We start from the raw sequence: 25,283 nt of genomic DNA, 5'->3' as shown, positions 1-25,283 counted from the left end.
CCTGAGCGCTGAGAATAATAAGACCGGAGGCGTTTGTCGAGCCAGATTTCTTTTTCCCTTTTGTTATTTTCTCCAGTTCCCATCTCCCTCCTATTCTCCTCCCCCTTCTTATTTTTCTCCTTTTCCTCCTATAAGATGGACTTGCCCCAAGAGACTGTGATCCGGATTTTCCTGTTGACCATGATGTTGACCAGAGCAGTCTATTTCGGTGAGAGTACCATGGAGGTCGAGAAAGGATCTGGAATGGGTTCTGATGACCAGGATGGAGGCGTAACTTTCCAAGAGCAACATAATCACCGAGTAAAGGCGAGTATCAGAAAACGATCTGGTAGCATTGACAATAGAAGGAATTGTGAAGGATTGTTAGCTGAAGAGAACTGCATCTGTAGGCATTGTGACAATATAGTTGAGGATGGGCGCATCAAGAAATGTCAGTCCAGTTTTAATATCCACATGGACCGGCATCCATTGGGTGACTATCACTCCTTAGTGGGTAAAGTGTTAAACCAGACAGACTGTTGGGTATGCTCTCAAGTACCTCAAGGTCATAGCAAATCAGGACTAGTACCATTCCCTTTAACTGTAGGAGAGGTACTTGAGTTAAGTGGTGGGAGGCCGGTGGACAAGAGGTTTAATATCTCTAGTCCTCCTAGTTTGAAGCTCCACCAATATCATGTGGATAGGTCCTTAGTATGTTTTAACATTTCCAATCCCCGAAAGCCGGGAAATTGGGAAGTGTCATGGAGTAATCAAACCATGACATTTTCATATAGACCCGATAGAATGCCCATAGACACAGAACTTATACGCCACATAGTCAACAGTGGAAAATATTTCCGGTATAGGTACACTCTAGGAAGTAGGACCATGCGAGTTGGAGAAGTATCACCAGGATACTGTGCACATATCGTACAACCGGATACGTGTACTAGACAGATGGGAAAGATAGGGTTAGGAGATTTCACATGGAAAGTTTGTAACATGGTTATGTCATACTCCGTCCCATATGTTCTCCGCGATGATGCATATTTCATATGCGGGAGAAAGGCGTATAAGTGGCTTGCCCCAAACTCAGAGGGATTGTGTTACATTGGAAAAGTACTGCCTGAAGTAATGACTGTATCCCATATCAAAATGAAAGATATTCACTGTGGTGCCCAAGCTCCTTATACTCACACTCATTACGAGCACGTCGTTAAACGGCACCTGATAGAGAGGACCGAGCATCCGGCCTCTGATCTGATCCATGAATCCACCGGGATTTAATTCCTACTCGCATTAGATATCACTCGTACCGCCAGAGGAGTGGTAAATTATAGATACATATCTGCGCTAGCAAACTTGTTAGACAATATCACCGAAATGTATGACGACACGTTCAGGTACACTGGGAGAGAGTTACAAGCCTACAAAACAGAGCTGGTTCAGCATAGGATGATTCTCAATTATCTCACAGCAGTGACAGGCGGGTATTGTGTTACCCTGGCAACTCAATATGGTATAAAGTGCTGCACATATATTACAAACCGCACTGAGGACCCGGCCGAGGTCATAGACCAAAAGATGGATGACATTTTGCAATTAAAGTGGGAGTTTCGAAGGAAACACAATCTCACACTCGCTGCTGTGGGTAATGAGCTGACCAGTTGGGTGTCATGGTTGAACCCACGAAATTGGTTCTCTGGTTTAGGAGAATGGGCCCAAGGTATTATAATGGATGTAGGGAAATTTCTCTTGTGTATTCTGGGAGTCGTCATATTGGTTGGTCTGATATTTAGATGCGTTCGGACTTTAACGAAGTGTAAAGGTAGTACCAAAGTGATGAGTCTGAGGAGCGAGGACACTGTAATAACAACAACTAATTTGATTTATGACCCAACGATAGAGACAATGTTGTGATGAAAATGTGATTCCACGGTCCGTTTCTTTCACCCGTTTCTCCTTTGTTTTCCTCTAAGGTACAAAGACATCCGCTTGGAAGAAGAATTTGACAACCTCTTTTATACAGACCATTGATGAACTGTGTCACAGACACCCAATACTTTTAGTGACATTAACTATCTACGGAAAACCCAAAACTTTAGAGACTGTAATTTTATGGACACTTGAACAGCTTTTGTTCGCCATTTACAACAAAAGCACCGAGAGACATCAGACAACATGTACATCAGACAAGACATCAGACAAGACCTCAATCGGCGACTGTTTATTTAAACTAACATAGTTTACGACTGCATTTATAACGATTGTTTCTTATCTTCATCTCTACAACCTCCAGGTAGTATCTCACATAGTCGACAGGTGATTCTCACATATTAGCATCCACATATTCTCCCCCTTCATGTATCATCAACTAATATGCACCCCCATTTGTTACTACCAAAAGCCGATTAGAGCTCGGTAGAGTTTGACAGCCCATCCACAGACCCGTAATATGGGATAAGAAGGATTCAAATGTATACTTCGCAATACCTCGAAGCTTGAGTTAAAACACGTACGGCACGATGATACATGACCCCTCAGACATGGATTCATACACACACGCTTCTACTATCTCACTAGGTCATATCTTTCTCACCTTCTCCTCTCCTCCCTTACCCAATCATAAAAAGGTATTTACATGATGACATATATTTTTCTGTTTGAACTGTTTAGGAAGTGGCAGTTATTGGTGACTGCCAAAGGGTGGACTGTCAAAGTCGAAAAATATAGCGACCTATGATGCCTTGTACTAACCCCATGCGCTTGCCCGCTGCACGTGCACATTCTCTCCCGTGCATGCGCATATTCGCAGTTGCGTGACGGCACCTCCACGGTCGTGCGCTCAGGCGCGTGGTATGCGCATTTACGGTAGTTAATCTAAATAGTGTATTTTATAGGTTATGGTCCCCTTAATAATATCAGTAAGTTTGTTTAGTGTAACTGGTTCATGGACAGAGAGATCCCTCTTTACATGATACGAAGGGTCAGACAGGTTTTGAGCAGTGGTGTTTAGTATGCAACGGAAGAGTATATTATTAGTAACATTCCGGTGTTGGTTTGAAAGAGATTAATCGCTCCTGCGTATAGTTATGTTTATAAGAAGTTTATGGACATTTACTGTATTTGCAGTTCATTATCCATGCGGCGGGAAACCTGAGATTCTCTCCCACCTGAGCAGTTTGAAATAGTCACAGCCCACCTGTTTGAATCAACCTATGACCTTTCGTTATAATGTGAAGACAGATTCCTGTGTCCAATGAACAATGAGATTGTAGGGCCCTTTGTAGTGTACTGTATTTTGTGTATATAAGAACAGCCAGTCTGGGCCAGCTCAGTCTTCTCTCCACAAAGGTTTTCATCATTGACTAACTAGAGAGCTGGTTCCAGGACTGCGCTAGCGATCATTCCCCATGTGTGTAAGTTCTCTGTGACCAACTTATTCTCTGTCTGTATTTGCCATACTCTCTCTCTCTCTCACTGTTATTGTTTAGGATTAAGACGCTATTGTATATTTATGTCCAGTTATTCTGTTTAGGTGTTTTATGTTAGTGCTGTAGTGTATAAGCTGTTAACTGTTTTCCCCTTTTTACATAGCTAAATCTCGTTTGTAAAGGTGTTGAAACCTCAGCAAGGTGTCTGTGTTTCTCTGGCTAGTATAGAGGGTTTCTGAGCGTCTCAATCGCTCAATCAGCTTTTATAAAATAGAGGTTAATCAGCGTTACATTGTGTTAACATTACAAGACCAAGGTTTACAGTACAGGCTTAGCCTTTCAGTGTGTTGCATACAAGGTTTACTGTGTGTCATCCTGTGAGCGTCTGCGCCGCTCGTGTTCCTCTCGTGGACACAGCATCTGCTACGCTAGTAGCGTAGCATTACGGTGCTCGGGCCGCCTATAGCGTGCTCGATACCCAGCGTAAGCCGCGAGCGAACGTGCCGCTCGTGCGTCTCGACCACGGCCTAGCGTCTGCTACGCTAAGTGCGTACCATTACGATACCCCGTACGCCCATTGCGTACTGAGTCTCTTACCAATATATAGTGAATGTTACAAGATAGATAATTAGCTTTATCACCCCTCTAATGTAAACAGTGGACAAGAACGAGGCGGCACTCGGAGACTTTGCAACAAAGGTGTATTCAAAATTGCACTTTTTTTTGAATACACCTTTGTTGCAAAGTCTCCGAGTGCCGCCTCGTTCTTGTCCGCTGTGTATATATATATATATATATATATATACTAGCTGGAGTACCCGGCGTTGCTCGGGATTTTAAGAATGTTTGTTAACAAAAATTAATTTAAATATTAAACACAGTATAAATAACATAGTATAAAAAAGCATGGAGAATGTTATACACATCAATAAAATGAAAACCCAATGTGCTGCTGGGGGACCATGCTACTTCCACTATATAACTCTCAGTGTGTGGGTTCGTGCTACCTCCATTCCTCTCCTCACATCATGTCACTGCCCCTGACCCATGCAGCCCTGTCATCACTGACATATCATGCATGTCCTGATATACTATGTGCTGCTGGCCCACCCCTAGGGGTGCTAGTGGTGTGTTACCCCCACAGTTTTTGTTCCCAGAGTGTAAGTAATATGTGTAGCAAGCTTGGTGTAAATTGCTCCAGGCATTCCAGAGTGCTGCCGCTGGATCTCCAACAAGCAGCATAAGACATTTGCAGGACAGCCCTGTCACAATCACACAGGGCCGCTTTCTCAAAGCTGAGCTGAGTGTGACTGCATCTAGCATGGTGGTAAAGGAAGTAGAGGAGGAAGTGCTGGGAAACTGTGCGGTGCAGTGAGGGCTAATGAAGCCTTTCTGCTCCATCATAAGTAGCAGTCTTACATGATGCTGGCATTTGAACCCCGCGCCTGGGCTGGACTCTGGCTGGCTGACAGTTGGGGAGGTAGTTAGCAGTGTGAGTATGGGGAGGCTGGAGCTGCAGCTCCAGCATCCCCATTGGTTACCACACGGACTTGCTGTTAGAGCATTAGAGCAGCAGCGGGTCCTAGTGCCTGCCGGCTCTTTTATCAAATCTGACTGACGGAAATAGCAGTAGTGCTGCTGCTTTTCTCCTTTTGAAAAAAGAAGTCAGAAACGACAGGGGGGGGGGGGGGCATGTCCCCTGATATACTCAGTGTTGCTGTCTGCCCCCCTAGGGGTGCTAGGGATTTCAAATTGTTTTAGTTGAGTCCGCCATCTTTTAATACGCGTATGTGAAATTTCACGTTCTTCGCTTGTAAACTGTGGATTTGTATAGAAAAACAGACAGGACAGATTTTCATTTTTATATAGTAGATATATGTATATTTACATTTCATTGTAATTAATTAGCACATTTGTTAGCATTCATGCACAGGATTAGAACCTATCATCTCTTACAATGAAGGCTATTTGCTCCTGTATAGCAATTACATGAAGCTATTTAAGGTGTGTACACACGGTGAGATCCTTGCTATGCCCTTTTTTGACTATGCGATTTCCCTTGAACTCCCCCAGAGCCCAGATAGCACAGATTTTGACTATCTGTACTTTCTACTTTCGATTTTGTCTATGTACAATTTTGACTAAGTGCCAATTTTGACTATACTTTGTACTATATAGTACACTAGTCAGTCATGTTTGACTTGCCTGCACAGTCTATCTAGCCTTACGATACCGACCCCACGGGAGCGTGCATCAGAATCGAATCGGTATCACAAGCTGCCTAACACCATGAGAAGTGCACTAACTTTCCTTAAGATTTTGACTATATAGTCAAAATCTTACAGATTTATGTCACAGTGTACACACCTTTAGAATTGTCTATTCAAAACCATTGCAGCTAGGCATATCTACGTAGTGTGCAGCCAAACACTACACAGATCTGCTCAGTCACTCATAATGCTGATTATTTCTCTGACAATTGTTTTACAAGTGCCACACCCATGATTAGAACCTGGAAGCATGGAAATTCTAACTATATGAAGTTACGTGTAATTGTTGGAGAAGTAACTTCATATAGTTATAGTACAGGAGCAAATAGCTCCATCAGTAACGTGTCTGCTTTCAGTGTAATAGGTCGTGGGTTCTAACCCAGGGAATGACACTTGTAAACTATAATAAAGATGGTGGGATTTGTAAGGTGCAGTGACTTGTGGGGGAGGGGTGTCGGCAATGGAAGCGATAGCAGCGGCTGCCAATTAACGTAATTGAATGGTGATACGGAACGGATGAGAGGCGCCAACTCCGTTGCCTCCAACAGTTACGCCTCTGAGGATATGTATGTTGTTCACTGCATTGTATTGTATTGTGTAATGCTGAGTACAGTTTTGTATGGCTGTTTGTGCTAGATCTGTGTGACAGTCACTATTGGAGTAGCTACAGTAGAGTAGCCAGTATAGATGGGCTGTCTGTTTTGATGGAGAACTTTCAAGGGTTCTAGTTATTATTACATTGGTGAATATTCTCTGCTGTTGTATGTACCTTGTAGGCCAGATCTGCTGGACGCGTGTGGGTGCTAAGACAGACTGAGGACATTCCCGATAAGCTGTCAAGTGGGCATTGTCCTGGGCCTGCGAGTGCACATAGGCCATAAAAGAATGTCTGAAGTGCTTGAGCCATTGATGATGAATACCTGACCGGCATACAGTTAGCTGGTCCCTTTCCTGCTTTGTTCTACTAGTGTGTGTCTGGCCCTAACATTCTTTTCTGTACCAGAGTCATCCAACCTACGGTCCAGGACTGTCTGTGTAACATCTCAGCATCCTGAAGGTGAGAGTGGGTACATAAGGTAAGTGCCTGACTACACAACATTGCTATCTCCACACATGTGGAGTTTGTATATTCTCCCTGTACTTACGTGGGTTTCCTCTGGGTGCTCTGGTTTCCTCCCACAATCCAAAAATATATACTGGTAGGTTAATTGGATCCCAATAAAATTAACCCTAGAGTGAATGTGTGTGCGTGAACATGTGGTAGGGAATATAGATTGCAAGCTCCACTGGGACAGGGGCTGATGTGAATGGCCAAATATTCTCTGAAAAGTGCTGCGGAATATGTGTGCGCTATATAAATAACTGGTAATAATAATAATAATAATAATAATAATAATAATAACAATAATCTCCCACTTAAGGCCAGTACACAAGGGTGAGATGTGTGCTGAGCAATCTAGCACAGACTGTAAATTTACATATTAGAGCTGATTGGCTGGTGCGTTATCACTTTGCACTTATCACTGATTTATGATTTCTCCAAGCTTAATACATCTGCAACTTAAGGGGTCTATTTACTAAGCCTTGGATGGAGATAAAGTAGCTGGAGATAAAGTACCAGCCAATCGTCTCCTAACTGTCATTTTTCAAAAACAGCCTGTGACATAGCAGTTAGGAGCCGATTGGCTGGTACTTTATCTCCAGCTACTTTATCTCCATCCAAGGCTTAGTAAATAGACCCCTTATTAGTCCCTAATACAGTACAACATATAAATTAGCATCTAATAAAAATATCTACGTATGTATTAGTCTTAATATGCTTTGCAGTAACACAGAGAGAATGAGACAGTTAATGCATTTACATATTAAATATACTTCATTTGCCCTTTCTCATGCCGACATTCAGATCCTTTTATAAGTGAAGTGCTTTCACCGCATGATATTTGAAAGGCTGGAACAAGCTGTACAAAGCCCTGTGAGACGTGTGGGCAGGATCTGGATTTCTAAGTATAATAATGAAACCATGCTTCATTACTTTTTCCCACTCTCCTAATTCCACCACTCATTTTATATTCTCTGGCCACATCTTTTATTTTGTACCTTGTCCTTTCATACAGAATCTTTTCTCTCCTTATTCCTTAATTACTCGCCTGCTTAGTCTCTCCACAAGAGCAACATTGATGGAGCAGGCAGAGATGCTTCTACAGATCTGCTGGAGACATCTTAGCTGACCACCTCAGGATACACTTCTTCAGAGAAATAATACAAATACAAATCTTTGTTCAAAAAATAATAAAGCTCTAGATTCTGTCAATCCCCTGCATCTAAACTGTGTTGCATAGAATTCCTTGGTGATCCAAATAACCTGTTAAAAACATTTGTATACATCCCATATATCAAGCAGTGATTGTGAGAGATTGGGAACGTGACTTTCATCCACTGCGAGTCAGGTTTCAATTGATTGTATTGTTCTATAACACGGAAACTTCTAACTGCTTTATTCAATTGTTTGTTATGGAGCACATGCACAGTAATCATTTTAAAAGGACAATGGAGCATATGCATGCCTGCCTATCTTCAATTTCTCCTCTCCGGGAGAAGCCCGGACAGGAGACTCTGCAGGAGACTTCGGCCTGCCCCATCAGAAAAAGATGCGATTTGCGGGTCCGCGGGAAGGAGGCAGGGCTAAAATGACACAATTTGCATCATTTTAACCCCTTCCCCACCCCACGGACCCATGAATATGGGAGATTATCTCTCCATCCTGCCCGCATCACTAGGGTGCAAGCAGGATGCGGGAGACCTGCCTACTCTTCTCTGGGGTGCGAGGGGCTACCCCAAAAAATGGGAGCCTCTTGCAGCTTCCGGGAGGGTAGGCAAGTATGGGCATATGTAATAGGGTCCTAGCTTGCGGACCCTATTACATATGCCCCATATGCGGGATGACATACGATCTTGGAGGTTTTCTTAAATGGGCAATCATTTACAAGATGAAACAATGCCTTATAAATGGTTGCCGCTTTAAAAAACATCTGAGATCGTCTGGCATCCTGCACCTCCGGCAAACTCATACCAGATTACATATGCCCCCATGTTTTATTAGCATGTATGTATTTGTAATCCGCACTGCCTGTTATAGGTTTGTGCGTGTCAGCATTTAGAGGGGGGATCACCGGACATGGTGTTGTGGGTCACTTCCTGTTTTCTAATCCTGTATCTGAATGAGCTCTGACGTTTCTGGAACTGACTCATCAGGAATGAGGTATTTGTGCAATTCACACACATAGATCTGACATGTGGGGGGACGCCCAGCACAGGGCTATTCCGTCCCCGCATGTCAAACCCTACCCCCCTGCACAGGTGCAAAAGTATCACGTGGCGGCAATGTTTCTCTGGTGAGTAGCTCCCTGCCAGTGCAGCTCCTGCGCGCTTGTGACATCACGCAGCCGCCGCAGCCGGCCCCCCTCCCCCCCCAATCGGCCCCCCTCCCCCCCCAATGGTCTGGACATGCCTCCCACTTAAGGCCAGTACAAACGGCGTTCTAATGCCGTTGGCACGCCCCCTCAGGCAGAGGTGATCGCAGCCCTGATATGCTTTTAGCATCTCACTGGGCTCCTGGGGTGAGCACGTGCAGCGCGGCCGCTGCGCATGCGCACTCCACAAAAGGATTCAGACTGCGATCGCTGCAGCAGTCTGAATTAGCCCCTCATTACCCTAGTTCAAGCTCACAGTGCTTGACATACCTGAGTACCAGAGAAACATCAGTGAGATATTTAGTGAGATAAAAAGAAAGTATACTGAGAGTGCAAGCAGGGGCGTTGGAACTGGGGGGCAAGGGGGCAGCTCGCCCCCCCAAACATAAAGAGGCGCTGGTGTGGACGGGAGGAGCGGAGGAGCGCTGTGCGGTCAGGTGAAAGACCGCACATTGCATCCTCCACTCAGTGAGTCAGTGGCTGTCAGTTAATGTGTAGCTGCCGCAGCAGCATTATGCCTCTCCTACTTCTGTTGCGGCCAGCCTCACCTTCCAAGCTCCTCCTCCGGCCACCGCACTGCCTCCATCCCTGTAACTCCCAGGCCATTCTCCATTATGCCAGCTTCTCATCCTGGTACCGCCTCCGCTTCCTCAGTGGCTCCGCCTCCAGGTCAGTTTGAGGACACCTCACAAGGCACTAGAGGCAGGCACCACTGCCATTGGCTGCAGCAGGAGCACCATAGCAATCCACAGAAAGAAGATATTCTGACCCATTCTGTCCCAACAACAGGTATGTTGAAAGGGTGGTTGGTTAAAGGCTATATTAATATTAAGAAATATAAGGGGCTTATTATTATTATGGGGGAGGGTAGTATTTTGATTATAGTGAGGGAGGTAATGAGGGGATTAATATATCGATTTAATTAATGAGGGCTAAAGTTAGTAATGAGATGGGATGTAGTTAATATCCCGGCTCTCGGGATCCCAGCGTTCAGGATCCAGACGCCGAAATCCCGACAGCTGGGAATGCCAACAACGCTCACCATGGGTATTCCCACTTGTGGGTGTCCACAACACCCATACAGTGGGAACAAAAAAAAGTGGACTCTTTGCGCTTGCCCTGTATTCTGGCACCAGAGATGCTGCTGTCGGTATATTGACAGCCAGCATCTCGTCTGCCAGGATATCACTACCATCCCAATGAGATAACTAGTTAAGAAGTTAAAAAAATCGCTCTGTTATATGGTGGTTTTTATATGGTGCTCTTTAAGGAGGTGATAAGGATATACAGATGTACACACACTCATCATTGCCGCACTGCGTACACATGGCATATGCATCACGGTAATGTGCGTACCCGCTGCACTGTGACTTAAGGCCCTACACACTCCGTGACTGGACACCGAGCTGCCCGACAGCCAATATGGCCATCGGATGACCTGGCGGCGGGGGGGGGGGGGGGTGGAGACGGGGAGAGTGAAGTTTATTCACTCCCCCCATTACCCAGCCCCATAGCCCTGCATGCTAATATGGACGAGTTTGTCCATATTGGCCTGCAGGTATGAACGAACCGGCACCAACAATGAACGAGTATGGGGCCGCGCATCATTCATCGTTGGTGCATGCACGCTGGCCCTCATTCCGAGTTGATCGCTAGCTGCTTTCATTCGCAGCGTAGCGATCGGGCTAAAAATCGGCACTTCTGCGTATGCACACGCGCAACGTACTTTCACAAAAGCCAATGCAGTTTTACACAAGCTCCAGCGACGCTTTTCAGCCTCAGAGTGATTGACAGCAAGTGGGTGTTTCTGGGAGGTAACTGTCCGTTTTCGGGGAGTGTGTGTAAAAACGCAGGCGTGTCAGATAAAAACGCAGGTGTGGCTGGCCAAACGCAAGGCGTGTTCGTGACGTCAAAACAGGAACTAAATAGACTGAAGTGATCGCAAGCTAGGAGTAGGTCTGGAGCTACTCTGAAACTACACAATCTTTTTTTTTAGCAGCGCTGCGATCCTTTCGTTCGCACTTCTGCTAAGCTAAGTTACACTCCCAGAGGGCGGCAGCTTAGCGTTTGCACTGCTGCTAAAAGCAGCTAGCGAGCAAACAACTCGGAATGAGGGCCACTGAACGATATGAACGAGTGCTCGTTCATTAATGAACGAGAACGTTCATATTGTTTAATTATATCTTCAAGTGTGTAGGGCCTATAAGTGCAGTCGGCAATCACATGATTGAAGTCTATGGCATGTGAGTGCGTACACACACTGTCACCATAGACGTGGCCACACCAGTCGCGCCACACATCACAGCAACGATGAACGTCTGTAGGGTAATGATTGCTGAGGTTCTTTCAAAAAAGTGGTGTAAAATATATGTTTATGTATATGCTGTGATGACACCTGTAAGAAAGAAAAAAGGTGCGGCAACTTACAGTAGTTGCTCAGTGCCGCTTGTTTTCCCCACTAGTCCTCATACCAGCAGAAACAGGTGGTGACACTAGCCATAGTTGACCGTACCTCATGTGGCAGTTTGAGAGAGTTAGTACCCGTCTAAGGTGACTGGTAGCTAATTCAAGTATTTGTGCAGCATTCATTTCACGAAATTAGCTGCGTTAAGTGGCTTCTCTCTTCTAAGTGATGGACATGCTGCAGTTAAAGCACACCCAGCTACCCATGGCCGCTACTATCAGTCACCTCTACGCCAGGGTTGGTGCAAGGTTTTTCGCACCCTAGGCAAAACTTTATGACCCCCCCACACACACACACGCACACAGTCACACACTTCCCAGTCCCTCAGGTGAAAGTATGGACGTGGGTTCTTATAAGTTCTGGACCCACCCACTAACCTTCCATGCCTTCCTATCTAATTACATACTCTCTGTACAAAATAAATTGTGAAAAAGGGTCGCACCAAGCCATCATAAACAACAATGCCAGTGGTTCTATAAAAATAACAATTTATTATATACAATTTATGCTCCTAAAATCACACTTTAAAGATGCACAATGCTAAATTTGGCAAGCAACACTTAATAGATACATGAAAAGTAACAATAGGACTAAATTGTAGCAATCAGAAGATATTGGCTCAGTTTATGTTACTATGTTACAGTTAATTTCATGAGTGTGTGTATTAAAGACTGCTATAGTCCCAGAATAAATAAATAAATAAAATTGATGCCAGGTGTAAAAAGATCGGTTCGAGACTGGGGACCAGCAAACATAAGATCGTATTATCAATGAGTGGGAGTCCCGCCTGGATGACTTAATATGTTAATATTAATATGCAGGTAGAATTGTTTGATAACGCCGTTACTCACTCTATCCCGATGTTGGGGACCTATTCCAATGTGAGAAGACATAGTCGCTATCCGGGCGTCCCTGGGTGCAGCGGCTTAATGAGGATGACGGCTCATCGTGTGGCTACTCCTGCCTGTCACCAGCGCGCACTGGGGATCCCTCTGAAGTTCTACCGCTCACATACGGCCCTGACCGCTAATACAGGACACAACCGCCACACGAGCCGTCGTCCTCATTAAGCCGCTGCACCTGGAGACGCCCGGATAGTGACTATCTCCTCTCACCTTGGAATAGGTCCCCACCATCACAGTTTAACTTGACTGTGACAGCGATCAGTTTTCTCAGCGGGGGCGAGGAGGGGTGTTCCTGAAGGGTAGAGGGAGAGAAAATGCGGGGGCAATCGCTAAAGCTTAAGTAGGCAGCTGGTCACTTTGCTCAGCGTGGTGGTGGTCATGAAGGGTAGGGGAGAGGGAGAGAGCATACAATTGCAGGGGGTAGAGGCTGAATATAAGAGGAGGATACTATTGTGGTGTGGGAAATGTTGAAGGCTATCGCGGGTAGGGGAGGGGGCTCGGGGAGGATTGCAGAGTGAGGAGTGCTATTTGTAACTAGAGCCAGCTTACTTTAACTGCGGTAGAGTTGACACACTGACTCATGCTGTCAGTGCCGGCTATTAACTGATGGGCGGCCGTGGCATCCCTGCTCCTGGTCTCACAAGGAAGACAAGGAGCACAGCTAATAAAAGAAGAAGCATTCATCTGCAGCACGTGGCGCCGCCCTCCAGTGGATGGCGCCCATAGGCAGCTGTCTAAAGCTGCCTAGTGGTCGCGCCGGCTCTGCTCGGCGCCAACACTGCACTGGTCACTGCTAGTGCTTGATCTACTGTCCCTGCTACATGGGGCGCATGGTGGGAAACTAGAGTGACATCAAACTACGAGACATTCAGCTAGCGATTGCACAATTGAAGTCTATGGTGTGCACACCATAGATTCAGGCATGCTAGTCACGCCATCCATGTCGTGATGATAAACATGGCTAAATTTGTACATAGGGAAGCCAAAAAAATAGTGTGTACTGTATCCGGCTTTTCTGGATGTGGGAATTTAAGGGTAAATGTATTACCCTGCAATATTGGGGATATGCGGTATAGTGCACGTTATGCGCTATTCGCCCCTGTACATATCGGCACTGCCATCTGAAAGATAGGCCAGTATGCGCGGGCTATGTATGAACATTCAGCATCGTTGACCGTTCCGACCCCTGCAGCTGTCCAGGTGGTGAATGGTGATGCCCATAGACCACAGCAGGGACAGAACTATCCCTGGCTGTGGCGGGTGCTGGCTCAGGAGTGTGCTGGGGATCGTGCGCGAGTAGCGAGATTCTGCGCATGTGCAGAGGTGCCGGCCGGGAAGAAGAGACACAGCACGTCAGCTCTGAGCTGATTAGCTGTGTGCTCAGGGGGACATAGCCAGAGTGGCGAGCTTTCACTCCCCCACTTCGGCAGACAAGATGTTGATACATCTTGTCGTTGTCTCATCCTGCTTCGCCTCTGTAATGAGGCAAAGCAGGAAGTGTTATAGCAGCACAATGCGTGCCGCTATAATACATTTACCTATTAATGTAGATCTGGCATTTTCAATGTATTTTGTGTGGGTCTTGCTATGTTCAATGTATTTTGTGTGGGTCTTGCTATGTTCAATGTATTTTGTGTGGATCTGGCTATGTTCAATGTATTTTGTGGGGGTCTGGCTATGTTCAATGTATTTTGTGTGGGTCTGGCTATGTTCAGTGTATTTTGTGGGGGTCTGGCTATTTTAAATATATTTTGTGGGGGTCTGGCTATGTTCAATGTATTTTGTGGGGGTCTGGCTATGTTCAATGTATTTTGTGGGGGTCTGGCTATGTTCAATGTATTTTGTGTGGGTCTTGCTATGTTCAATGTATTTTGTGGGGGTCTGGCTATGTTCAATGTATTTTGTGGGGGTCTGGCTATGTTCAATGTATTTTGTGGGGGTCTTGCTATGTTCAATGTATTTTGTGTGGATCTGGCTATGTTCAATGTATTTTGTGGGGGTCTGGCTATGTTCAATGTATTTTGTGTGGGTCTGGCTATGTTCAATGTATTTTGTGGGGGTCTGGCTATGTTCAATGTATTTTGTGGGGGTCTGGCTATGTTCAATGTTTTTTGTGGGGGTCTGGCTATGTTCAATGTATTTTGTGTGGGTCTTGCTATGTTCAATGTATTTTGTGGGGGTCTGGCTATGTTCAATGTATTTTGTGGGGGTCTGGCTATGTTCAATGTATTTTGTGGGGGTCTGGCTATGTTCAATGTATTTTGTGGGGGTCTGGCTATGTTCAATGTATTTTGTGGGGGTCTGGCTATGTTCAATGTATTTTGTGGGGGTCTGGCTATGTTCAATGTATTTTGTGCGGGCTTATCTATTTTCAATGTATTTTGTGTGGGTCTATTTATTTTCAATGTATTTTGTGTGGGCCTGGCTATGTTCAATGTATTTTGTGTGGGCCTATGTATTGTCAATGTATTTTGTGTGGGCCTATTCAATGTATTTTGTGGGGGTCTGGCTATGTTCAATGTATTTTGTGTGGGTCTGGCTATGTTCAGTGTATTTTGTGGGGGTCTGGCTATTTTAAATATATTTTGTGGGGGTCTGGCTATGTTCAATGTATTTTGTGGGGGTCTGGCTATGTTCAATGTATTTTGTGGGGGTCTGGCTATGTTCAATGTATTTTGTGTGGGTCTTGCTATGTTCAATGTATTTTGTGGGGGTCTGGCTATGTTCAATGTATTTTGTGGGGGTCTGGCTATGTTCAATGTATTTTGTGGGGGTCTTGCTATGTTCAATGTATTTTGTGTGGATCTGGCTATGTTCAATGTATTTTGTGGGGGTCTGGCTATGTTCAATGTATTTTGTGTGGGTCTGGCTATGTTCAATGTATTTTGTGGGGGTCTGGCTATGTTCAATGTATTTTGTGGGGGTCTGGCTATGTTCAATGTATTTTGTGGGGGTCTGGCTATGTTCAATGTATTTTGTGTGGGTCTTGCTATGTTCAATGTATTTTGTGGGGGTCTGGCTATGTTCAATGTATTTTGTGGGGGTCTGGCTATGTTCAATGTATTTTGTGGGGGTCTGGCTATGTTCAATGTATTTTGTGGGGGTCTGGCTATGTTCAATGTATTTTGTGCGGGCTTATCTATTTTCAATGTATTTTGTGTGGGTCTATTTATTTTCAATGTATTTTGTGTGGGCCTGGCTATGTTCAATGTATTTTGTGTGGGCCTATGTATTGTCAATGTATTTTGTGTGGGCCTATTCAATGTATTTTGTGGGGGTCTTGCTATGTTCAATGTATTTTGTGTGGATCTGGCTATGTTCAATGTATTTTGTGGGGGTCTGGCTATGTTCAATGTATTTTGTGTGGGTCTGGCTATGTTCAATGTATTTTGTGGGGGTCTGGCTATGTTCAATGTATTTTGTGGGGGTCTGGCTATGTTCAATGTATTTTGAGGGGGTCTGGCTATGTTCAATGTATTTTGTGTGGGTCTTGCTATGTTCAATGTATTTTGTGGGGGTCTGGCTATGTTCAATGTATTTTGTGGGGGTCTGGCTATGTTCAATGTATTTTGTGGGGGTCTGGCTATGTTCAATGTATTTTGTGGGGGTCTGGCTATGTTCAATGTATTTTGTGGGGGTCTGGCTATGTTCAATGTATTTTGTGGGGGTCTGGCTATGTTCAATGTATTTTGTGGGGGTCTGGCTATGTTCAATGTATTTTGTGCGGGCTTATCTATTTTCAATGTATTTTGTGTTGGTCTATTTATTTTCAATGTATTTTGTGTGGGCCTGGCTATGTTCAATGTATTTTGTGTGGGCCTATGTATTGTCAATGTATTTTGTGTGGGCCTATTCAATGTATTTTGTGGGGGTCTGGCTATGTTCAATGTATTTTGTGGGGGTCTGGCTATGTTCAATGTATTTTGTGTGGGCCTATTCAATGTATTTTGTGGGGGTCTTGCTATGTTCAATGTATTTTGTGTGGATCTGGCTATGTTCAATGTATTTTGTGGGGGTCTGGCTATGTTCAATGTATTTTGTGTGGGTCTGGCTATGTTCAATGTATTTTGTGGGGGTCTGGCTATGTTCAATGTATTTTGTGGGGGTTTGGCTATGTTCAATGTATTTTGTGGGGGTCTGGCTATGTTCAATGTATTTTGTGTGGGTCTTGCTATGTTCAATGTATTTTGTGGGGGTCTGGCTATGTTCAATGTATTTTGTGGGGGTCTGGCTATGTTCAATTTTCTTTTGTGGGGGTCTGGCTATGTTCAATGTATTTTGTGGGGGTCTGGCTATGTTCAATGTATTTTGTGTGGGCCTATTCAATGTATTTTGTGGGGGTCTTGCTATGTTCAATGTATTTTGTGTGGATCTGGCTATGTTCAATGTATTTTGTGGGGGTCTGGCTATGTTCAATGTATTTTGTGTGGGTCTGGCTATGTTCAATGTATTTTGTGGGGGTCTGGCTATGTTCAATGTATTTTGTGGGGGTCTGGCTATGTTCAATGTATTTTGTGGGGGTCTGGCTATGTTCAATGTATTTTGTGTGGGTCTTGCTATGTTCAATGTATTTTGTGGGGGTCTGGCTATGTTCAATGTATTTTGTGGGGGTCTGGCTATGTTCAATGTATTTTGTGGGGGTCTGGCTATGTTCAATGTATTTTGTGGGGGTCTGGCTATGTTCAATGTATTTTGTGCGGGCTTATCTATTTTCAATGTATTTTGTGTGGGTCTATTTATTTTCAATGTATTTTGTGTGGGCCTGGCTATGTTCAATGTATTTTGTGTGGGCCTATGTATTGTCAATGTATTTTGTGTGGGCCTATTCAATGTATTTTGTGTGGGCCTGGCTATGTTCAATGTATTTTGTGTGGGCCTATGTATTTTCAATGTATTTTGGAGGTCATTCCGAGTTGATCGCTAGCTGCCGTTGTTCGCAGTGCAGCGATCAGGCTAATAATCAGCATTTCTGCGCATGTGTATGCACCGTAATGCGCACGCGTGACGTACGGGTACAAAGACCTTTGTGGTTTTGCACAGGTTCTAGAGAAGCTTTCAGTCGCACGGCTGAACGCAGGAAGATTGACATGAAGTGGGCGTTTCTGGGTGTCAATCGACCGTTTTCAGGGAGTGCTTAGAAAAACACAGGCGTGTCGGGGAAAACGCAGGCAAGGCTGGGCGTTCGCTGGGCGGGTGTGTGACGTCAAAAGCCGTCCCTCCGTCATTAAAATCAACGCACACGAAGAGTAACTACAGGGCTGGTCTTGTTTTGCACAAAATGATTTTGCAGGCGCTCTGCTGCACAGGCGTTTGCACTTCTGCAAAGCGAAAATACACTCCCCAGTGGGCGGAGATGATGCGTTTGTTTGCATGGCTGCTAAAAGTAGCTAGCAAGCGATCAACTCAGAATGACCCCCTTTGTGTGGGCCTGGCTATTTTCAATGTATTTTGTGTGGGCCTGGCTATTTTCAATGTATTTTTTGTGGGCTGGCCTAATGTCCTAATAGCAAAATGATGGCAGGGCATGCTGGGATCTGTAGTTCCACAGCAGCTGGAGAGCCACATGTGGAATACCCCTGCTGTATTGTATGTCAGTATCAAACATTTACCTACAGTATACTTAATTTTGTATGGCAGTCTCCCAAGGGCACTCTTTTTTTTGTGGTGTTCACACAAATCCACTCTATATTGTTTGGTAGTCTAAAAAATTCTAAATCGAGAAGTGCACTTTCTTTTGTATGGTGCCGGTGGTCTCAAACATGTGTTCTGTTTTTTTTATTGTGGTCTCACAACTGCACTGGTATTATTCAGTGATTTAAAAAAATGTACTGTGTATGTTATTGCGGTCTCACAAATGCACTTTGTATTGTATGGCAAAAATTGCACTTTATATTGTATAGTATAGTGCTCTCACAACTGCTTTCTGTGTTGTATATTATCCCTTTGTACAACACGCATCCAGCAATATTCAATACATCTCTAATAGCCTCTATCATCAACTGCACCCCTTTAGCAAGAGATGCTGCCCCCCCGCAACACATCCCCGTCACCGTCTGCAGTGTCAGAATCGGTATCCGTATCATCCTGCATGATCTGCGCAAGAGCACGTTTATGTGAAATTAGCGCAGAGCCGTAACTAGACTTTTTGGTGCTATGTGCCAGAAAGAGAATTACCCCCCCCCCCCTCCCCATAGGGATATAAGGCACATGCCTTGCAGAAGGTGCATGACACACTCACACACACATTTAAAGAACATTGCAATAAAATGGATTTGGACACAAATCCTTTTTATATCACATTCATGTGTAAGGATGTGCCCTGTGGGCACATCCATGTTGCTGTCCCTAGCTGGGGACAGCGCTGGGGCAGCTTGTCTGTCCCCAGCACTTGGTGCGTGGCGGCGGGTGTCCGGTGCAGGGATTACCTTTTTCCCTGCCCCGGACCAGAGACTGCAGGGGCGTTTGAATCTTGGCGCCCTCCAGGAGCCAATCGCGGCTCCTGGAGCGGCAGCCAATCGGAGAGTGACGCGGCGAGCCAATCGGCGCTCGCCGCGTCATAGGCCCCGCCCCCGGCGTCTGACGTCGGACGCCGGGCGGGAGCCTGAAGAAAAGGCCGCGCCGAAGAGCGGCGAGGAGAAGGAAGACGACGGGCGGGGGAAGGAGAGACCGCGTGCGCGGAAGAGTGCGGAAGACGACGCCGCAGGAAGAAGACGACGACGGCCGCTGGGAGAAGAGCTCCGGTGGCCGCTGAAGAGGCCGGAAGACGTCGGGCCCCGGGAAGGAGATGTCCTACGAGGCCACGGTGAAGCAGATGACGGAGTCTCGTCAGCAGCTTTGGGACCGGGTGGCTGCAGAGCCTGTGTGTGCGCTCTGCGAGGCGAGAGGACATGCGCTTCCCGATTGTCCGTGGGATGAAGACCGGATGATTGCGGATGGTCGCGCCCAGAGATGGGGGGAGGAAACCAGGGAAATGGAGCGGAAGGCCTTGCTTGAAGTTAATTCGCAGGTGCCCATTTCCTCTGAGCCGGAACCAACGGGTGAAGATTCCCCAGTGAAGGAGGTGGACCAGGAACCCGTCTTGGAGATGGTGGCAGTGGCCCTCCCTTGTTGGAAGTGTCGGCGACCAGGACATGCGGCCATTGAGTGCCCCTGGGAAGATGCCGCGGACCTACTCTGTCCCAAGAAAGTGACCCCAGTAAGGCAGAATCCTTTCCCGCATGAGGCGGAGGTGGACGACTGGGAGGTGAAGAGACCACGCTGCGAAGAAAAGCGTGAAGACCCAGTGACTGAGACGTCCGGAATCTCCCTGCGATGGAGCCGTCCACGACCAGGACGTGCGGAACAGGAGTGTCCTGGGTACCAAGAGATGCCAGCGGAAGCGAAGGAATACGCTGAGGAAACAGAGGTGCCAGCGGAAAGGACTAAGTACGCCGAGGAGGAAAATAATACCCCAGTCCAGGTATCGGAGGAAGACTCGGACTACGGTGAGCTGTCCGCCGACGAATCCCTCCAAGAACAGACGGAGGACGACTCTGGCATCGGAAGCGCCGACGAGAGTGACTGGCAGGATCGGGTGGAGTCGTGCTCCCAGTTGAATGCCCTCCATGAAGAGGAGGAGATAGTCCTGGAGCAATACCTGCCGGAAGTACCGAAATGGACGGACGTACGGGGACAGGATCGCGATGCCGTGGGAGGACCCGTTCCAGAGGAAGACACAGGACCTTTGGAGATGCCCCACGAGGAAATGCAACATATGGTGGCTGTTGCCCGGGAGGAAACGGATGCCCCGGAGGATTCCGCTGTTGGGTGGTGGTCGATACCACACCCGGAAGACAGGGACAAAGCCACAGACGATATCGGAGGTCAAGAGTGGGTGACTGTTGTCCCCGTGGAGGAAGATTCCCCTTGGTGGCTTGTCTGTCCCCAGCGCTTGGTGCGTGGCGGCGGGTGTCCGGTGCAGGGATTACCTTTTTCCCTGCACCGGACCAGAGACTGCAGGGGCGTTTAAATCTTGGCGCCCTCCGCGAGCCAATCGCGGCTCCCGGAGCGGCAGCCAATCGGAGAGTGACGCGGCGAGCCAATCGGCGCTCGCCGCGTCATAGGCCCCGCCCCCGGCGTCTGACGTCGGACGCCGGGTGGGAGCCTGAAGAAAAGGCCGCGCCGAAGAGCGGCGAGGAGAAGAAGGAAGACAACGGGCGGGGGAAGGAGAGACCGCGTGCGCGGAAGAGCGCGGAAGACGACGCCGCAGGAAGAAGACGACGACGGCCGCGGGGAGAAGAGCTCCGGTGGCCGCTGAAGAGGCCGGAAGACGTCGGGCCCCGGGAAGGAGATGTCCAGCGGCGGCTGGACGCGGAGCAGCGGAGGCGACGCCGCTGGCCAGGACGGGTCAGCGGCAGAAGAGAGTGCCGGAGACCCCGCGGATCAGGTGAGGCCTCGGTGAGGCAAACTTCACCCCCTCCCCTCTTCCTCCCTCGACCACCAGGGACGGGCATTAGGCCCGAGGGCACAATCCAGGCACTAGGCCTGTGGCGCAGTTAGGAGTTTGGGGGCCCCAATATTTGATTAGGTGGTTTGGGCATTAGGCCCAAGCCTTCCTACCCCTGCGGCACCAGTTAGGCGGGCAATAGGCCCGGGGGCATATCAGGCGATAGGCCTGTGCGGCGTTAGAGGGCATTAGGCCCTAGTGTATTGTGGCCGAGTAGATACATATAAGGTGACCCTGGGCTCAAGGCCCAGGTCACCCAACGGGCAGCAAGTTAGGCGGGCGCTAGGCCCGTGGGCGAAGTCAGGCCTCCGGCATGTGTACAGTTAGGGGGCGCTAGGCCTGGCGAATCAGTGTTTCCTGAGGTGAGTACAGGTGGCCCTGGGCGCTAGGCCCAGGCCACCCCGAGGTATTTAGGAAGGCAGAGGACCACCTCCTCTATTCGGCTGGTAGGTATTTCAAGGGACAGTGCTGTGTTATGTGTATTCCGATGTGTGTTGTTACCGTGCAGGGCAAATTGCGGTTATAAGGTTTGTGCCTAGTTATGTTGCACCACACCCACAGAGCTAGTTTGAGGGCTCTGCCGTTGTAGTTAATATAGGGTGTGACACTAGGTCAGAGTTAGGCCCTGCACGGCTGTTTTCTTTCTTTTTGCCTCCTTACAGGGACCTGTACTGGAGAAGATCGGAGTACCGGAGTGTAAGCCGGTGAGTAACCCCGGTCTGAGTGTTGGTGTGTTGCTTTCTATCTCCCTTCCTTCAGGGCAACGGTGAGCCTTGCACGGCTGTGCAAGGCGGAATTTCCACCAGGTGCAAAAGTGCCGATAGGTGAAATTCGGGCTCTGAGGCGGACGCCGGTGATGACCCCCACCTAGCCCAAAGGAGCTATTTCCCTCAGCCCCGTAGGGTGTTGCGGTCCACGGTTTGGGGAACGGTATTCAACGGTCTCCTTCCTCCTAGGTCGTTGGTGCCTGGGTCGTCCGGAAGCGTTTCCAGGACTGTCGAGAGTTTCGGCACCTGCAAGTGAGAGCGTGCGACGTCCGGTAAGTGGTACGCCTACACCTGCACGGCAGCAGGCCCTATACGCCCCGACGTTGCCCTCTCACACATGCACGTCACCCGAGAGCTTGCTGCCATTCAGCCACAATACCCCTAGTTAAATAACACACTTCCATATACTGTCACACACAGGAATCAAACCCACAGCCTGATTCATCCCAGCCAAACACCCCTCCCACCAAGCCATTTGATCATACATAAAAAAAGAAGTGTATTAAAAATGTAGTGGTTGTTCTTGGGCAATGACAGGGAGTTACTGTATATTATTGCATGCACAGAGATGGTCCCCTTCTGGTCGTGTTATGAGAATCTCACGGGCGGGTCAGTGAAAGTGGTTATGTACATAAACACTTGAACACTCTCATAGGAGGCCATACTCGGGTGGAGAAATTGCACCTCTATAGGGCTGGAGAAAGTTTTGATGGTGCGACTGATGGTGTATTACAGAATGTACAGACAGTGACAGTGGGCATATCAGTCATTGCTCATTCAAACGCATGGGTGTACACACAGGGACTTTATAGCAACGTTAGCATACAGTTGCAGACGGGCGACCACCAATAGCCACTGCTGCAAGCGATTCTGCTTCTACCTCAGAATCAGACCCTAATTGTGTATTTTTAACCTTATGATGTATTGTATTTGATTAAACTAAAACTTCTGAGATATGTTTCCTATTAATATAGATATAATTTATTTAATACAAATATAAATACATTTATCTCCGCAGCTCTGATATCACCACACACTTTTTCAGTTTTATGCACGAGAAACAAGGGACTTATTTGCATTATAATGAGTGATTGTAAAAGGAAAAAACTATCCGGGCGCAGAATAAGAAAGCCAAGAAGCTGAGAGAGGAAGAAAATAGAAAACAGTCACATGCTTTGATAAAGTTTTTAAAGTCTAAATCTACTGATGGCCGCAGCAGTGCCTCTGTTAGTACAGGTTGAGTATCCCTTATCCAAAATGCTTGGGACCAGAGGTATTTTGGATATGGGATTTTTCCGTATTTTGGGATAATTGCATACCATAATGAGATTTCTCTGACGTCCTAAGTGGATGCTGGGGACTCCGTAAGGACCATGGGGAATAGCGGCTCCGCAGGAGACAGGGCACAAAAGTAAAAGCTTTAGGATCAGGTGGTGTGCACTGGCTCCTCCCCCTATGACCCTCCTCCAAGCCTCAGTTAGGTTTTTGTGCCCGGCCGAGAAGGGTGCAATCTAGGTGGCTCTCCTAAAGAGCTGCTTAGAGTAAAAGTTTTGTTAGGTTTTTTATTTTCAGTGAGTCCTGCTGGCAACAGGCTCACTGCAACGAGGGACTTAGGGGAGAAGAAGTGAACTCACCTGCGTGCAGGATGGATTGGCTTCTTAGGCTACTGGACACTAGCTCCAGAGGGACGATCACAGGTACAGCCTGGATGGGTCACCGGACCCGCGCCGCCGACCCCTTTGCAGATGCTGAAGAGAGAAGAGGTCCAGAAATCGGCGGCTGAAGACTTCCCAGTCTTCTTAAGGTAGCGCACAGCACGGCAGCTGTGCGCCATTGCTCTCAGCACACTTCACACCAACGGTCACTGAGGGTGCAGGGCGCTGGGGGGGGCGCCCTGGGCAGCAATGAAAGTACCTATGCTGGCTAAAAATACATCACATATAGCCTCTGGGGCTATATGGATGTATTTAACCCCTGCCAGGTTGTCAGAAAAACGGGAGAAGAAGCCCACCGAAAAGGGGGCGGGGCCTATTCTCCTCAGCACACAGCGCCATTTTCCTACACAGCTCCGCTGCTAGGAAGGCTCCCAGGCTCTCCCCTGCACTGCACTACAGAAACAGGGTTAAAACAGAGAGGGGGGGGGGCATTTTGGTGGCGATATTATAATATATTAAGATGCTATAAGGGAAAACACTTATATAAGGTTGTCCCTGTATAATTATAGCGTTTTGGTGTGTGCTGGCAAACTCTCCCTCTGTCTCCCCAAAGGGCTAGTGGGGTCCTGTCCTCTATCAGAGCATTCCCTGTGTGTGTGCTGTGTGTCGGTACGTGTGTGTCGACATGTATGAGGACAAGGTTGGTGAGGAGGCGGAGCAATTGCCTGTAATGGTGATGTCACTCTCTAGGGAGTCGACACCGGAATGGATGGCTTATTTAGGGAACTACGTGATAATGTCAACACGCTGCAAGGTCGGTTGACGACATGAGACGGCCGGCAAACCAATTAGTACCTGTCCAGGCGTCTCAAACACCGTCAGGGGCTTTAAAACGCCCATTACCTCAGTCGGTCGACACAGACACAGACACGGACACTGACTCCAGTGTCGACGGTGAAGAAAACGTATTTTCCATTTGGGCCACACGTTACATGTTAAGGGCAATGAAGGAGGTGTTACATATTTCTGATACTACAAGTACCACAAAAAAGGGTATTATGTGGGGTGTGAAAAAACTACCTGTAGTTTTTCCTGAATCAGATAAATTAAATGAAGTGTGTGATGATGCGTGGGTTTTCCCCGATAGAAAATTATTGGCGTTATACCCTTTCCCGCCAGAAGTTAGGGCGCGTTGGGAAACACCCCCTAGGGTGGATAAGGCGCTCACACGCTTATCAAAACAAGTGGCGTTACCGTCTCCAGATACGGCCGCCCTCAAGGAGCTAGCTGATAGGAGGCTGGAAAATATCCTAAAAAGTATATACACACATACTGGTGTTATACTGCGACCAGCGATCGCCTCAGCCTGGATGTGCAGCGCTGGGGTGGCTTGGTCGGATTCCCTGACTGAAAATATTGATACCCTTGACAGGGACAGTATTTTATTGACTATAGAGCATTTAAAGGATGCATTTCTATATATGCGAGATGCACAGAGGGATATTTGCACTCTGGCATCAAGAGTAAGTGCGATGTCCATGTCTGCCAGAAGATGTTTATGGACACGACAGTGGTCAGGTGATGCGGATTCCAAACGGCACATGGAAGTATTGCCGTATAAAGGGGAGGAGTTATTTGGGGTCGGTCCATCGGACCTGGTGGCCACGGCAACAGCTGGAAAATCCACCTTTTTTACCCCAAGTCACATCTCAGCAGAAAAAGACACCGTCTTTTCAGCCTCAGTCCTTTCGTCCCCATAAGGGCAAGCGGGCAAAAGGCCAGTCATATCTGCCCAGGGGTAGAGGAAAGGGAAGAAGACTGCAGCAGGCAGCCCCTTCCCAGGAACAGAAG

Source organism: Pseudophryne corroboree, chromosome 6, assembly GCF_028390025.1.
Source record: "Pseudophryne corroboree isolate aPseCor3 chromosome 6, aPseCor3.hap2, whole genome shotgun sequence".
Taxonomy (NCBI): domain Eukaryota; kingdom Metazoa; phylum Chordata; class Amphibia; order Anura; family Myobatrachidae; genus Pseudophryne; species Pseudophryne corroboree.
Note: the sequence above shows the minus strand (reverse complement) of the source record.